Here is a 16238-nt window from a genome sequence, read left to right on the forward strand (position 1 = left end):
AGTCAGGCGGGTGCAGGCATAAGAGAATCGGAGTTGGTGGCGATGTGGGCGTGTTTCAAACAGTTAGTCGAAGAGTTTGAGAACACTGATGACGAAATCAGGCCGCCGTCGCATACGATGCAAAATGACGCATACTTCACAGGAAATTTCGTAGACGGAGTGCGGGATTCGATGAAGAAATTTGAGGTTTTATATTATCAGGTCAGAGATGGCATGGGAATCGATAATAGGCTTGCGACAAACGCTCCGAAAGCGGTAGGAGACGGTAGACCATCCAATTCTAAGGGCCAGAAGGGGGTGGAAGTTGGAGAAGATGCGTCCCTGAGTCCCACATCTGAGCAAACTCGAATGATGGAACCCAGGAAAGACTCAGATGGTGCTGGAGCGTTCTCCTTGCCCACATTTGGCGTGGGTGCTAGACAGACCGAGGAAAGGCGGGATGATATATTTGGGCATATCAGCCAAATGCGACTAGGACGGCCTGCTGATGTAAGGAAGAGCACTGGTCTTATTCGGAAATTCCAATATGTCTTGGACGAGCTAGAGGCCAAGATTGAGGGGTTGAAAAGTAAAAGGGTTTCTGCTGATGTGGTGAAGGAGAAGTACAGGCTAGCTGAGACTGTATTTTTGCAATACATGGAAGAGTTTCCGGACGATGACTTGACGGAAGTTTTCTATGGCTTGAGGGATTCCTACTCGGACATTCCTGGAATAGAGAATAAGGCTACAACTCTTCCATTTACGTTGCCCTCTATAGAAATTCCTGTATTTACCGGAAAGTTTGTAGAGTGGGAGACGTTTAGGGAGTTGTTCGAACAATTGGTGATGGAGCAACCGATCTCCAATACACAGAAGATGTGTGTATTGAAGTCGAAGATAAAGGGAGAAGCGGCGCGGAAAATTGCGAAATTGCCGGTTAGGGATGAGAATTTTGAGACGGCATGGAATTTGTTGAGTGAACACTACTCAAATAATAGAGCGACGACATCACTCTATTTTAAGTCCATATTGGATGCTCCTGGCGTATTTTTTAACTCACAAAGTGTGAGGAGATTTGTAGAGGTTGTAAACGAAAGTTTACAGGGTTTAAACGCACTAAAGCTTGATGCACAAGAGATGTATCAAGCTTTCTTGTGTTATGTGTTGCAGAGAAAACTGGATGAGAATTTGAGGATCCAGTTTGAGCAGCACTTAGGAAAATCCCGTGAGATTCCAAAAGTGGATAGTCTCATGGAATTTTTGAATCAGATGCAGTATTCCTTGGAGGCAAGCCAACAATTCATTCAAAGGAATGAAGAAGGGTTGGTAAATCCTTCGGGAATAAAGGTATCGGATGGTGCCCAGAGGAAGGGTGATTTCCAAGGGGAAGAGATACCGAATGCTAAGGAGCAGACGACTAAAGGACACAAATGTGTTCTTGGTTGTCTGACGTGGCATCCACTCTACAGATGCTCGAGATTTAGGAACCTTGAAATCAAGGAGAGATGGGACAGGGTAATGGATAGTGGTGCTTGTTCCAGATGTTTGGGCAGTGGTCATACCAAAAGGTTATGTACCACCAAGTTCAATTGCAAAAGTTGCAACGGTGAGCATCATTCACTTCTTCATAGGGCGAAGACTGGACAGAAAAGCGCAGTGGTAAGTGACAAGATTGTTAAAGATGATACATGTGTATTATTGGCCACGGCGGTTGTTCAGGTGAAGAATGGAGATGGACAGTGGATAGACTGTCGTATCCTGCTGGATAGTGGGTCACAAGTGTGTCTTATGACCAAAGAATTTAGGAACAAATTGAAGTTATCTGGTGAAAGCACCAGAAAGGAAATAGAAGGGTTGGCGAGTCATAAATCCGTGATTGATGAAAAGGTAGGAGTCAATCTTCGATCGCGAACGTCAGATTATAGCGCTAGTGTGGATGCGTTAGTAATAAAGAATATTTTATCAAATGTTCCGGAGTCGAGGGTTAGGACGGAGAGATTTTCGCAGAAAGTGTTACTGGCAGATCCCCAGTATAATGTTCCAAGGGGTGTTGATATGTTAGTAGGGGCGGAAATATTTTTTGATGTTTTGGCAAGTGGTCAATTGCGCAGTGAAAAGCGTGGGATAAGAGTGCAGGAAACTTTGTTAGGATGGGTAGTAAGTGGCCCTGCAATAATGGACCATTCAGATTCAAGCCCTAAAATTGTGGCAACGATTCACAAAGGTGATGAAGTGCTGAGGAGGTTTTGGGAGATAGAAGAGGTTCCACAAATGAGGAGGTTAACAGTGGACGAGAAGGAGTGTGAGGAAATTTTTGACAACAGCGTTAAATTGGCAGCGGATGGAAAATTTCAAGTGAAGTTGCCATTGAAAAAGGGATGTAGTGAATTAGGAAGCTCGGCGGGAATTGCAAGGCGACGATTTTTTGCTCTCGAGAGAAAGCTTGAGAAACAAGAATCGTTGAAAGCGCAGTACCACGAGTTTCTTCGGACATATCTAGACATGGGACATATGAAAAAGTTGACAGAGGTGCCCAGATTGGAGGATGGATATTATTTGCCACATCATTGTGTATTACGCCCGGAAAGTTCGACTACAAAGTTGAGAGTGGTATTTGATGCGTCGTGCAAAACCACTTCAAATGTGTCGCTGAATGACGTATTATACACAGGTCCGAAGGTGCAGGAGAATTTATTTAATATTTTGCTCAGATTTAGGAGGCATAGGTATGTGTTCTCTGCTGATATTGAGAAAATGTATCGACAGATTTGGGTAGAAGGCTGTGATACAAAGTTTCAGCGGATATTTTGGCGTTGGAACGATAACGAGCCTATTGGAACATATGTCCTCAAGACGGTTACGTATGGCACTGCGGCAGCTCCATATTTGGCAGTAAAATGTTTGGAGACAATTGCCAAGTGGAATAAGGATGAATATCCGATGGAGTCTGAAGCAATTGGATGTGATTTTTATGTAGACGACTTGATGACAGGAGGAGACTGTCTTGAGTCTGTTAAGGCATTTCGAGACAACATTGCACTCATTTTACAACGGTATGGAATGCCTTTGAGGAAGTGGTGCGCAAATCACGAGCTAATATTGGAAAGTGTCGATGAAAAGGATGTGGAAAAAACATTTAAACTTGAATCGGGCCTGGTTAATTGTGTAAAGGCTTTAGGTATAAGTTGGAGCCCATCAAGAGATGTATTTAGCTTCAACTATCACCGTGAAGAAATGACAACTGTAACGAAAAGGACGATTTTGGGTGAAATTTCAAGATTGTTTGATCCATTGGGGCTGATTGGTCCTGTTGTGGTGTTGACAAAAATACTGCTGCAGGATTTGTGGAAATTGAAAGTCGATTGGGATGATGTGATTGATAACGATGTATGTGCAAGATGGGTAAGGATAAAGGAGAATTTGATATGTCTTAATGAAGTAAGGGTGCCGAGGCATGTATGTTGTGTGAAACCAATGAAAATTCAACTATGCGGGTTTAGCGATGCGTCAATGAAAGCGTATGGTGCAGCTATCTACGTCCGAACTATTGATAGCGAGGGCAATGTAAGTAGTAAGTTGGCGACATCGAAGTCAAGGGTAGCACCAATAAAGGTGATAACACTGCCACGTTTGGAATTGTGTGCTGGTGTGTTATTAGTTGAGCTCATGAAGGCGGTGCTGGAAAGTTTAAAGGTAATGGTGGGATCTGCTGATGTTTATTATTACACAGATTCGACAATTGTTTTGAACTGGCTAAGATTGGATCCGGCAGTATTGCAAATATTTGTATCAAATAGGGTGTCTTTTATACAGTCTATGACAGAATTGTCACAATGGAGGCATGTAAAGTCTCAAGAAAATCCTGCGGACTTGTTATCTCGAGGGCTGTTGGGACGACAGATCGTGGAAAATGAACTATGGTTTGAAGGTCCGGTTTTTTTGAAGGAATTGGTTGAGAAAGAGACAACGTTTGAGCAGATTGTGGACGTACCTGATGTTAAGAAAGCGGCGAAGATTCTCGTTATTCAAGAAGGAATTGTTTGGTGGAAGACCATTAATCACAGAAACAAGTTTTCTGTGCTGCAAAACGTAGTGGCGATGGTCTTGAAATTTGTTAATATTGCGAAGAAAAATGGTCATAAGTCTATTGTACATTACAGAAAGGAAGCACTCAGGCTAATAATACGGGATGTTCAACAGGAATATTTTTCGGCCGAATTGGAGAAGATGCTGGCAAAAGGTAAGGTACATGAAGCATCTCATATTCGCACATTATGTCCTATACTGGACAGTTCGGGAATTTTAAGAGTAGGAGGCCGGTTGGAAAATAGCGCATTGCTGTATGAGGCAAAGCATCCTATGTTGTTGCCATACAAATGCAAAGTTACAGAGATGATAGTGGAACAATTACATAGGGAGCATTTGCATGTCGGTCCGCAAGGGTTGTTAGCAATAGTAAGACAGCAATTTTGGCCTCTTCGTGGAAGATTATTGGCGAAAAAGATAGTAAATAGGTGTTATAGATGCTTCAGGGTAGAGCCAAGGAAAATTCATCAAATGATGGGGAATTTGCCAGGAGACAGAGTTATAAGAACTCGCCCGTTCTTGAATGTGGGCATTGATTATCTTGGTCCAATAGAAATACACCATAAAGTTAGAGGAAAGAGAATAGACAAATCGTATGTGTGCGTTTTTGTCTGTTTTGCCACGAAAGCAGCGCATTTGGAAGTGGCATCAGATTTGACGTCAGCGGCGTTTATTGGTGCATTAAAAAGGTTTGTAGCAAGGCGCGGATGTCCAACTAGGATTTATTGTGATAATGGGACTAACTTTGTAGGGGCCTCAAACAGTTTGCACGAAATCTACAAATTGTTTGCAGAAAAACAACATAAGGAGAAGATTGATGAGTTTTGTCTGCAACGGGACATAGAGTGGATTAATATTCCTGCACGATCACCGCATGTTGGAGGACTATGGGAGGCATGCGTGAAATCAGTGAAGAAGCATTTTCATAAGGCGGTAGAGGGAATAATGACATACGAAGAGTTATGTACATTAATCGCTCAAATTGAGGCCGTTTTAAATTCCAGGCCGTTAACACCATTGTCTGAAGATCCAAATGACAATAGTGTATTGACTCCGGGGCATTTTCTAATAGGAGAGGCCTTTACGACAATAGTTGATTCGTCGGAGAACAAATGCTATAAAGGGCTGCGAGACCATTGGAGGGCAGTACAAGAAAATGCAAATGCGTTTTGGGAACGTTGGTCGATGGAATATCTGTCCGAATTAAATAAGAGGTACAAGTGGAATAAACCTCAATCGAATATGCAACCGGGTACTTTGGTTCTTTTGAAAGAGGATAATCTGCCACCTCTGAGCTGGAGGCGGGGCAGGGTCATCCGAACGATCATAGGTTCGGATGGGTTGTGTAGAATGGTGGACGTAAGGACCAGCACGGGAGAAACAAAAAGATCGATCCAAAATGTTTGTCCTTTTCCCACTGAGAACAATGAGGAAATAGTCGGAGAAGATGAAGCTACGATATTGAATGCAGCTTACAATGAAAACAAAAAGCCGACTATATGCAAACGAAAAGGTTCGGTCTCACCGACCTTAAGAAGAGAGAGGATAAAAAATAAGAATTTCATAGTTTGTATTATAAATTTATTGTGTCTAATAAGCCCAATTAGAGCTAAAATTGATATTATTAAATTCACGGAGAAATCTAGCATATTCTTCGAAGAGGTTAGTACAGTGGGGCTAACGAAATCATCGTGGGATATTGTGGTGCATATCAACATATCAAAATATGCAGCTTCAATGACAACTATAAATAATGCGATGTCGGATTATGGAGTTTTTGTGGATAAGGTGTTGGAAAAGCAGCAAGTCTTTCTGCGGAACGAGCTGGAAGAAGCATATCATCAAGTGCAAAATAGGAACGAGCTTATAATGTCATCAATGCCTGATAGAAGGTCGAAACGAGCGGCACTTGCGTTTGTTGGAGGTATTTTTCATTCACTGTTTGGATTGATGGACGAAGAACACGCTGAAGTTCTTTCTGAGAAGATACGGAATGCTGCGGAAAATCAAGAGTATCTATTGAGTTTGGAGAGGAATTATACTTCTATTCAAGACATTACCTCTGAAGTCATTAAAAAGCAAAATGAGGTAATATTCAACAACATCCAGAAGTTCAAAGGCTCTTTCGATTCCTTGAATGCACGGGTGAATAATCTAGCCGACCGAGAAGCTATTGTGAGGAAAGCAACAAGCCTATTAGCAACATTAGAAGCGTTTGGAGAAATTCAGAAGAATTTAATCACTGTGATGACGAACACGAAAGGAAGCTTACTGCATGAATTAATTACTGTTAAGAAATTGAAGGACGAAATTCTGCGGATAAGGTCCACAGTCAACAAGAGGTTGCGATTGCCTACTGAGAGGCCAATGGAGCTTTCAAAACTGGCACATGTTACAACAAGAACAACAATTGGGTTTATTCTGTTCAACGTACGATTACCGCTAATTAATGCTGATTTGTTTACTTCATATGCAATTCATGCATATCCGGAGATGCATGATGGTTTATCTGTACGAATACAACCTAGTAACAGTTATATGTTAATTGACGAGAGGAAAACAATGTTTTATTACATCAGCGAAGAGAACTGGGCACATTGTCAGAAGACTGAGGATATGATGATCTGTCCTCAAACTCATCCCTTATACAACACACGAAATACGCAAAGTTGCGAGGTGCAATTGTTTCTGAAGACTAGACGAGTACCAACTAGTTGCAAGGTTGAGATCAAGGCTTGGGCAAATTATTGGAAACAAGTTCAAGCTCCAAATACTTGGATATTTTCGATTTCGACACAAATGGGAGCTGAAGCTGTTTGCGACAACAAAAGGCATGCTGTTATTATAGAAGGTCAAGGGCTGATAAAACTACAGCCAAATTGTCATCTCGAAACTGAAGAGACCACTTTATGGGCGTACGACAGGTACAGCAGCGATGCTGATTTTATGATTCCAAACATCAATTTGACGTCATTTTTACCTCCATTGTCACATTTGAAGTTGGATAACGAGATTGCAATTTATAAACTCTCAGACATCCCTAAGGCAACTTCAATTCTTGGCTGGCCCACGCATTTAAATATTCATCATCTGGCACATTATGGCTTCAGCGTTACTACATGCATTATCATCATTGTCATCATTATTGCCGTGATATGGATTTTGAAGAAGGTATGCAACATGTCATCAAGATACCTGCCAGCATCCATTGTACTACCTCGTTTAAGATAAAACAAAATAATTGCTATATAAATGTACAGATATATATTACTTTGCTCAACTTTATTCAACTTAGACTGTAATTATAAGTAATTTTTCTGTATGTAACAATTCAATGTTCAATAGATATAATACTCATAAAAAGACTAGGATCTTTTAAGGCGGGGAGAATGTACAGTTCAGTATGTTTGGTTGAGGATAGGCCAACAAATAACAGACATGTGTGCATAGTATATATACCCAGAGATAGGGAATTTCTATGATAAAACCTTAGATCATAAAATGAGCACATGTTGGAACACTTATGTAGAAGTAAGCATTTGTATTGTTTATCATTAAGTGTATCGTTTATCAGTAAGTGATTTTCTAATCATTAAGAGTACATGTGTTTCAACTAAGGCAGGTAGCTAGTTCACTATGTAAATATCCTGTGGATGGAAATAGGATCAATGTGTGTTGTATTTGTTGTCCTTAGATATTTAAGATCGTACAGTTTACAGAAGTTTAAGTATGTATTAGGTGTTAAGATAGTTTTTGTAAGAAATAAAGAGGAGTTCTGTTCAAGACACCAATCAACACGGTCGTTTCTCTAATTTCTCGGCTAAACACCATACTTGAAATCTATTTCCATTCGGAATTAGATGTCAACTAGATTATGGGATTTTATCTGCTTAGGAAATTATCAAAAACGTTTTTGTACCCATTATTTGGCAAAGTTCAATTTTTATACCCTCCACCATAAGATGGGGGGTATACTAATTTCGTCATTCTGATTGTAACTATTCGAAATATTCGTCTGAGACCCCATAAAGTATATATATTCTTCATCGTCGTGAAATTTTATGTCGATCTAGGCATGTCCATCCGTCTGTCCGTCCGTCCGTCTGTCTGTCGAAAGCACGCTAACTTCCGAAGGAGTAAAGCTATTCGCTTGAAATTTTGCAAAAATACTTCTTATTAGTGTAGGTCGGTTGGTATTGTAAATGGGTCATATCGGTCCATGTTTTGATATAGCTGCCATATAAACCTATCTTGGGTTTTGACTTCTTCAGCCTCTAGAGTGCGCAATTCATATCCGATTGGAATGAAATTTTGCACGACGTGTTTTGTTATGATATCCAACAATTGTGCTAAGTATGGCCCAAATTGGTCCATAAGCTGATATAGCTGCCATATAAATAGATCTTGGGTCTTGACTTCTTGAGACTCTAGAGTGCGCAATTCTTATCCGATTTGAATGAAATTTTGCACGACGTGTTTTCTTATGACATCCAACAACTGTGCCAAGTATGGTTCAAATCGGTCTATAAACTGATATAGCTGCCATATAAACCGATCTTGGGTCTTGACTTCTTGAGCCTCTAGAGTGCGCAATTCTTATCCGATTGGAATGAAATTTTGCACGACGTGTTTTGTTATGATATCCAACAACTGTGCCAAGTACGGTTCAAATCGGTTCATAACCTTATATAGCTGTCATATAAACCGATCTGGGATCTTGACTTCTTGAGCCTCTAGAGGTCGCAATTATTATCCGATTTGCCTGAAATTTTGTACGACGGATTCTCTCATGACCATTAACATACGTGTTTATTATGGTCTGAATCGGTATATAGCCCGATACAGCCCCCATATAAATCGATCTCTCTATTTTACTTCTTGAGCCCACAAAGGGCGCAATTCTTATTCGAATTGGCTGACATTTTACACAGGTCTCCAACATATAATTTAATTGTGGTCCAAACCGGACCATATCTTAATATCGCTCTAATAGCAGAGCAAATCTTTCCTTATATCCTTTTTTTGCCTAAGAAGAGATGCCGGGAAAAGAACTCGACAAATGCGATCCATGGTGGAGGGTATATAAGATTCGGCCCGGCCGAACTTAGCACGCTTTTACTTATTGTCTTTTTGACTCGTATGCCATACGTCTTCTAGTGCGGATTTGTAGGGTCGGGTTTAGCACTCTGAGCTCCGATTTGTGTGAAGATCATTGTCATAACGAGAAGCTCAACACCGGTCTACCGGTCTCTTTCACAGGTTGCGAATAAACGAATGCAGTCGTGGACAATCAGCGATGTCGAGTGCAGAGTCTCAGCGAAAGGCCTGACGGCACCGGCTCTTGCTTAAATACTGAGTGCTTTTGATACCCGATATGACAAGGCGAGTTATTGCCAATGGCCATAATGTTTCGGCGGCGATGGGTCCTATGAATCGGAATGAGCTTTCTTACCTATGGAGCTTGACGAGGATTGCTCCACATACAGCCAGAAGGAGCAGGAATTCTGAGTTATGCGGAACGGTCCTGGATGGAGAGGATTTGTCGCTCTCTCAGGACGCTAAATACTTGGACATTATTCTTGACCAGATATTTAACTGGAGAAGGAACATTGTGGAAAGAGTCAAATGGAGACTGAATGCGCTTTACACATGTCGCACCTTTATAGCCAAAAGTTGGAGTCTTAAACCAAGAATGATCCACTGGATTTACACTTAGCAGTTGGGCTGACTTTCACCTAAGGTTGCCAGGTGGTGCATCAAGCCTTGGAGAAGAAAGCGAATATTCGAGGGATGATTTGAAATGAATGAAGATATTCGGGGCGAAGAGGTGTGCTCCGAGGAAGGCCTTCAATGTGATCATTTTCACTTATACATGAAAATGCATTGCAATTAGGACTGACCTTTGACTAAGGAAGTCGGCAAAATTGGAGCTCTTCGGATTCCTAGCATTCGTCTCTTCTGCGAAAAGCCTTTGGGGGTGAAACGACTACATGGAATTGGCGACGTGACGGACAATGTGCCAGGGGAATTCTTCTCAGATGGCGACCTTGTAGTTGTCCTCCCGAAAAGGAAACTTTGGGATGGAATCATCCATCCCTTCTCGGATCCCTCAGTGTACACTGATTGCGCCAAAATGCATGGGAATATCAGGGTGAAGGTGTTTGTTGGGTTCCTAAGAGTTAGGAAGTCACATAGACTTTTGGACGGGTTCAGTGTCTTTAATGCTGAGATTTGCTTTTTAAAAGGTGTTTGTGGGTTCCTATGAGTAAGGATGTCAAATAGACTTCTGAGATTTAGTTTTTGGAATCTTAGGGCCTTGGTTGTATTCATGGGTCAGCGGCTCTGTCAAACTGGCGACTGACCAACTGGCTAGGTTTGTATCGCCGATGGATTCAACGAGAGTTACGGTACTGGCGAATTCCCCTGCGCTGACTGTGTGAAATGGAAGATGCCTATTATGGCGAATGCGCAGACTTGGAGTGGGCGGACGCTGCAGGTTGGTGAGGACCCTGTGGCCCAGTTTCTCGGAAAGGAGGACGTCTGTTGTCCTGGGGCTGATGAAGCGCTACCTTGGGACGTTTGTGGTTGTATTCAGCGGTAACTGCGATGTCAAGAGCTGCAAACAGTCGAGTATCTGCTGTATCAATGCCCCGAAAAGGGTCAACACCTCTTTTATTATCTAAGCTCTCTGCAGACATTCGATCCTCTTCTCATTCTCTACAGTTGATGGAGTTTTTCAGTTTCTGCGCCGTGCACACCAACCGTTTCGCATAGGTTAGAATGCCCGCCTGTTACGCTGTACGCATGGGGTTGAACATCAGCGAGAACATCAGAAAAATTTTGAGAGATTGTTGTCCTAATCCTGGCGGCATTTTAAGGTACTATGTAAAAACTTCTCCTGTAGCACGCCGTTCGGACTGGTATATAACAAAGCGTGCTAAGTTCGGCCGGGCCGAATCTTGGGAACACACCACCATGAATTCTGCTAAAATTTGGGAGCTTTATCTGGTTATAGACCGATTTGGACCGTACTTGGCACAGTTGTTGAGAGTTATAGCATGCAGCCAAATCGGACAAAAATTTCAGCTTATAGGGTCTCAAGAAGTCAAATCGGAAAAGAGGTTTATATGGTAGCTATATCAGGTTATGACCGATTTGAACCGTACTTGGCACAGTTGTTGAGAGTTATAGTATTCAGGCGAATCGGACAAAAATTTCAGCTTCCAGGGTCTCAAGAAGTCAAATCGGGAGACAGGTTCATATGGGAGCTATATCTAAATCTGAACCAATTTAAGCCCAAACGCATTTGCGACCTACATCACTAGTAAGTATCTGTGCAAAGCTTCAAGCGGCTTATTTTACGCGTTCGACCGCTTCGTGATTTCGCCAGAAGGACGGAAGGACGCACTGAAGAACAGATGGATGGACAAGGCTAGACTCAGAATATGTCTATGACGAATATGTCGAGGCGGTACAAACGGAATGACTGGATTAGTATACCCCCATCCTATGGTGGTGGGTATAGAAACCCCTTGGAACTTCTTGTCATGACCTTCTATTATCTATCTTGAGCTTCTGCCTGTCAAGAGATTGGGCCAAGGCTTACAAGCCCGACATAAGTGGGTTACTATCTGGCCATAATCGTTTGGTTCTAGGAGACTTTAATGCGCATCAGATTCCATTGCATTCTCCCCTAGGTAACGGCCAGTGGGGCATAGCTTTAGCAGAGCACATTGAAGGCTACACGTTTTGCACGGAGAATGAAGATGCCCCCAATAGGATTACGGTTAGGTGTAGCAGCTCGCAAGATATTTTCACTGCATCCCCTGTGACGTATCCTGGCAAGCCGTCATTTCTTTGGGATCAGACTGTCCCATAATTCTCACAATCGACCGACCACCCGACTTCATAACCTCTGAGCGCCAGAGTTTATCAATCAGAAGGGGGCTGATTGGCATAGCTTCAGAGGGTAAACCAATCGCCGTTTCAGTGAATTGACACCTCCATCGGATGTGCTAGTTGGCGAGAGGAAATTCGGAGAGATCATTAAGGCAGCAGCCGCTTGCTCTATACCAGCCGGTCAATTACTCCAAATGCGGCCCAAATACCTGGCGCAGACGAGCGTGTTGGGATTCTTGTACGGACCCCTTTAACCCTAGGGAGCTGAATCTGGCAATAAATAGGGTACTCAACGAACACAAGGCTGGAACACTTGTAGCAAAGTAACTTAGGCACTGGTTTAGGAAAGATGTGGTCTACTGTTAAGTCACTCTCGAACCCCGGTAGACGGGACCTCAGTCGATTTTGGCGAAATAGCCGTGACTGATCCGAAGAGATGCGCCAGGTTGTTCAACCGTCAATTTATTGTGTATCCCGATAGTGACAGGGCAAGGAGGAGAGCCATTCGTCGCATTCGTGGTCTCCTAGCCGATGGACAGCCATCACAATTTACCGTGGCCGAAGTTACGAATGCCATCCATGGCGCCAAATCTTCCAAGGTGTTGGGCCCTAACGGAATCTCTACACTGATGCTGAAGGATCTGTATCTACCTGGAGTTGAGTAACTTACAACTGTCCCCAACCTGTCTTTGAACACTCTTATAGTACCCGATGCCTGAAAAATGGGCATAGTAGTCACGCTTATGAAGCCTGTAAAGGATCCGAGTTTGGGGAACTCGCACAGACCGATCTACCTTCTCTCAACTGAAGCCAAAACGCTTGAGGCACTACTTCTTCCGAGCTCCGTAGGAGAATTCCTATTCGCCGAGCATCAACATTATATTCAAAGACTACATAGCACAACAACTGCTTTGCATGCCATCACCGCACACATATGCCGTGGCTTCAATCAGTCCAGACCATGTGATAGGACGGTCCTCGTGGCACCGGATCTATTGAAGGCTTTCGACACGGTCGGCCATGCCAAACTATTTGAGGACATCGCCGACACGTCCCTCCAATCAGGCCTAAAACGATGGGTCGCGAATTATCTGTTTGGTCGGCAGTCATTTGTGGAATTTAGGGATAGGAAATGGAATCACCGGAGAGTTAAGAAGGGAGTTCCCGAAGGCGGAGTGATATCTCCAGCAGTGTTTAACGTCTACCTGCAGCCGGCATAGAGATCTTATCATATGCAGACGATTGTACTATCATGGCATCACGTCTACCTCAGCGAACTTGCCTCCTATTTCGTTGCAAGAGATCTGAAGATATCTGCTACCAAATCTTCAGCCACATTGTTCTCTAAAAATACGCTTGAGGTGAATACCGAGCTGACGGTGATGGTCGATGGAGAAATGATGCCGACTATCAAGTGTTCCAAAATACTTGGAGTCACATTTGACAGCTCTTACACATTCTCCCCACATGCCACAGCAATTTGCGATAAAGTCAAAAAAAGAAACAAGGTCCTCAAATCACTTGCTGGCAGCACTTGGGGTGCAGACAAAGAAACCTTGTTGACCACGTACAAACCAATTGGCCGATCTGTGGTAAAATATGCAGCGCCAGTGTGGTCTCGTCGGCTCTGCGACAAGCAGTGGAAAAATGTTCGGTCAGAATGCCGCACTTCGAATTGAAACGGGCTGTCTTCTCAGTTCTCATGTGGATCACCTCCATCAGGAGACAAAGATCTACCAGTGCAAAGACATAACTGCATGCTGTCTAAGCAATACCTTCTGGGCTGTTGTCGTAGGGACCATCCAAATCATCATCTTGTGGATAGGTATTCACCACCCAGAAGCCTTAAGGAAGATCTGCATGGTTTAGAGCTTAATGTCCAGAGCTTCAAAAGAGTACCACTAGACCAAGCGTCTAAACAACATTCATGCAGACAAGCTAGCAGATGCCCTAAATATTGGGTTGCCCAAAAAGTAATTGCGGATTTTTTAAAAGAAAGTAAATGCATTTTTAATAAAACTTAGAATGAACTTTAATCAAATATACTTTTTTTACACATTTTTTCTGAAGCAAGCTAAAAGTAACAGCTGATAACTGACAGAAGAAAGAATGCAATTACAGAGTCACAAGCTGTGACAAAATTTGTCAACACCGACTATATGAAAAATCCGCAATTACTTTTTGAGCAACCCATAGCTACCGTGAATGTAATCCTTGGAGAACGACCGCCTCCAGTTGACCTGAAGAAATAGACCTCCCCCGGCAAACCAGAGTAGTTCTAGCAAGGATTAATGCAGATGTGCAAGATGTATGTCCCGATTGTGGCCAGGGACCACATGTCACCTGTTTAACTGCCCAGCCAGACCCACTCGACTCAGTCCCAGATCCCTCTGGAGGCACCACATCTTAGTCGCAGAGTTCCTGGATCTGGACACTCAACAGAATCAAGCAGTCGAAAGATAGAACACAACAAAATGCTACAACAACAACAATAGATAGGGCCCCGTCGATCTTAGCTTAGAGTTTATTTGTTAAAATAAATATTTGTATAGTGGCAATCCTGTTATATTTGGCCTTCTTCCATCACTTTGAGACATGTCCAACACAGCTGTTGCTGCTTTTCTTTCCCAAGGAACTTATCTTCACCGGGCACAACAGAGTAGAGTATGATGATGGTAGTACATCAATACAACTGCCATAAGGCCTTAAGATCCTTAAGCAGTATTTTTTTTTTTTTTTTTTCTTCTACGTTTTTATAATTTTTTTTGCTGGAGTTGCTCTTTGGCTTACTTTATGAAATCCAAGGAGAGCAACTTGGAAGCAACACACAATATGATGAAGATGTTGTCTGCCCACACTTTCGGTTATACGCATGGTGTATGCGGTGAAAGTTTCCTTCCTACTTTCTCCCTCTGGACATTGTGTTCTAGGATTCTTGGCTGAATATGCACTATAAGAATGAACAGTATTGTGCATGTGTGTGTGTGTGGCCAAACATGTGTCCTCTGACCCTTGGGTCTTGCTTGCATCTTTCACTTTTCTCTCTCTCTCGCTCTCTTCATCTACTCTCAAGGCATGATAATCATTCATTCAATCATAAGCATAAATATGTAGCACCAAAGTTATGCCATAAAATGGTCATCCATAAGGACTATAGAATAACACTCTCGCCCCCACACACACACACACACATGTGTCAATACATTTATGTGTGGCGCATGGATGTGCATACAGATGTTGTCTTCGTTGCTCAACTTTGCAAGAAAACCATTTCGTAAAAGTTTTTGATGAATGCATCATGATAACACTGCGGCAGTGTTGCCATGCCATGGATTTGACATATTTGAGATGCACATATGGCCAGGATATGTATCGCACAATGATGACAACTGTGTACTATCTTCTTGGGGCAATAAGAATTGAACGTGCCTGTGGTCTTCTTTGCATCGGATATGTGAAGGTAATGGTGTGCGATTTAAGTTGGCTATTTTGAGTAAAGTGCTGCTGCTTTTTTTTTTTAACAATTGAGTTCCTCAACATTGATTTATTTGGTGTGGCCACGAATATCATTCATAATGGATGAAAAATAAAGCAAGATTGAATTTTTCAATATTTCTTACAGCATGAGGATATAAACAAAAGTAAAGCAGTAAGGGAAGGCAAAAAAAAAAACAGTGCCAACATTACCCTTCAGTATTCACGTTAGGGTACATTGGGTGATATTTTTATATGGGCACATTAACAGGGTTAGGTAAAGTTTGGTAACAGTGGCAGTCTATTTTCTAAACTGACTCACTTTAACCATTTTGGTCCATTTAGTCCACAGGAGCGATAGGCAAGACCTTCGGTGGGAATCGAACCCACTACCCTTGCACTGGTAACTTTTTTCTATTTAAACAATTTTAGTTCATTAAGTTCACAGAAGCGATAGGCCAGGCCTCCGGTGGGAATTGAACCCATGACCCTTGCACTAGCAATCCGAGCGTGGTACCAACTCGGATACTGGGGTGACCACACAATATTTGAGTATCAACCCATTGTGATTGCCATCGGCAGAGATGTTCAGTTAGGACCATAAAAGGCGTTTTTATACCCACCACCGAAGGATGGGTTATATTTATTTTGTCATTCCGTTTGCAACACATCGAAATATCCATTTCCGAGCCTATAAAGTATATAAATTTTTGACCAGCGTATAAACCTAAGACGATCTAGCCGATCTAAGACGATGTCCGTCCGTCGGTCTGTTGAAATCACGCTACAGCCTTTAAAAA

The sequence above is a fragment of the Stomoxys calcitrans genome, chromosome 2 (genome assembly GCF_963082655.1).
Source record: "Stomoxys calcitrans chromosome 2, idStoCalc2.1, whole genome shotgun sequence".
Classification (NCBI taxonomy): domain Eukaryota; kingdom Metazoa; phylum Arthropoda; class Insecta; order Diptera; family Muscidae; genus Stomoxys; species Stomoxys calcitrans.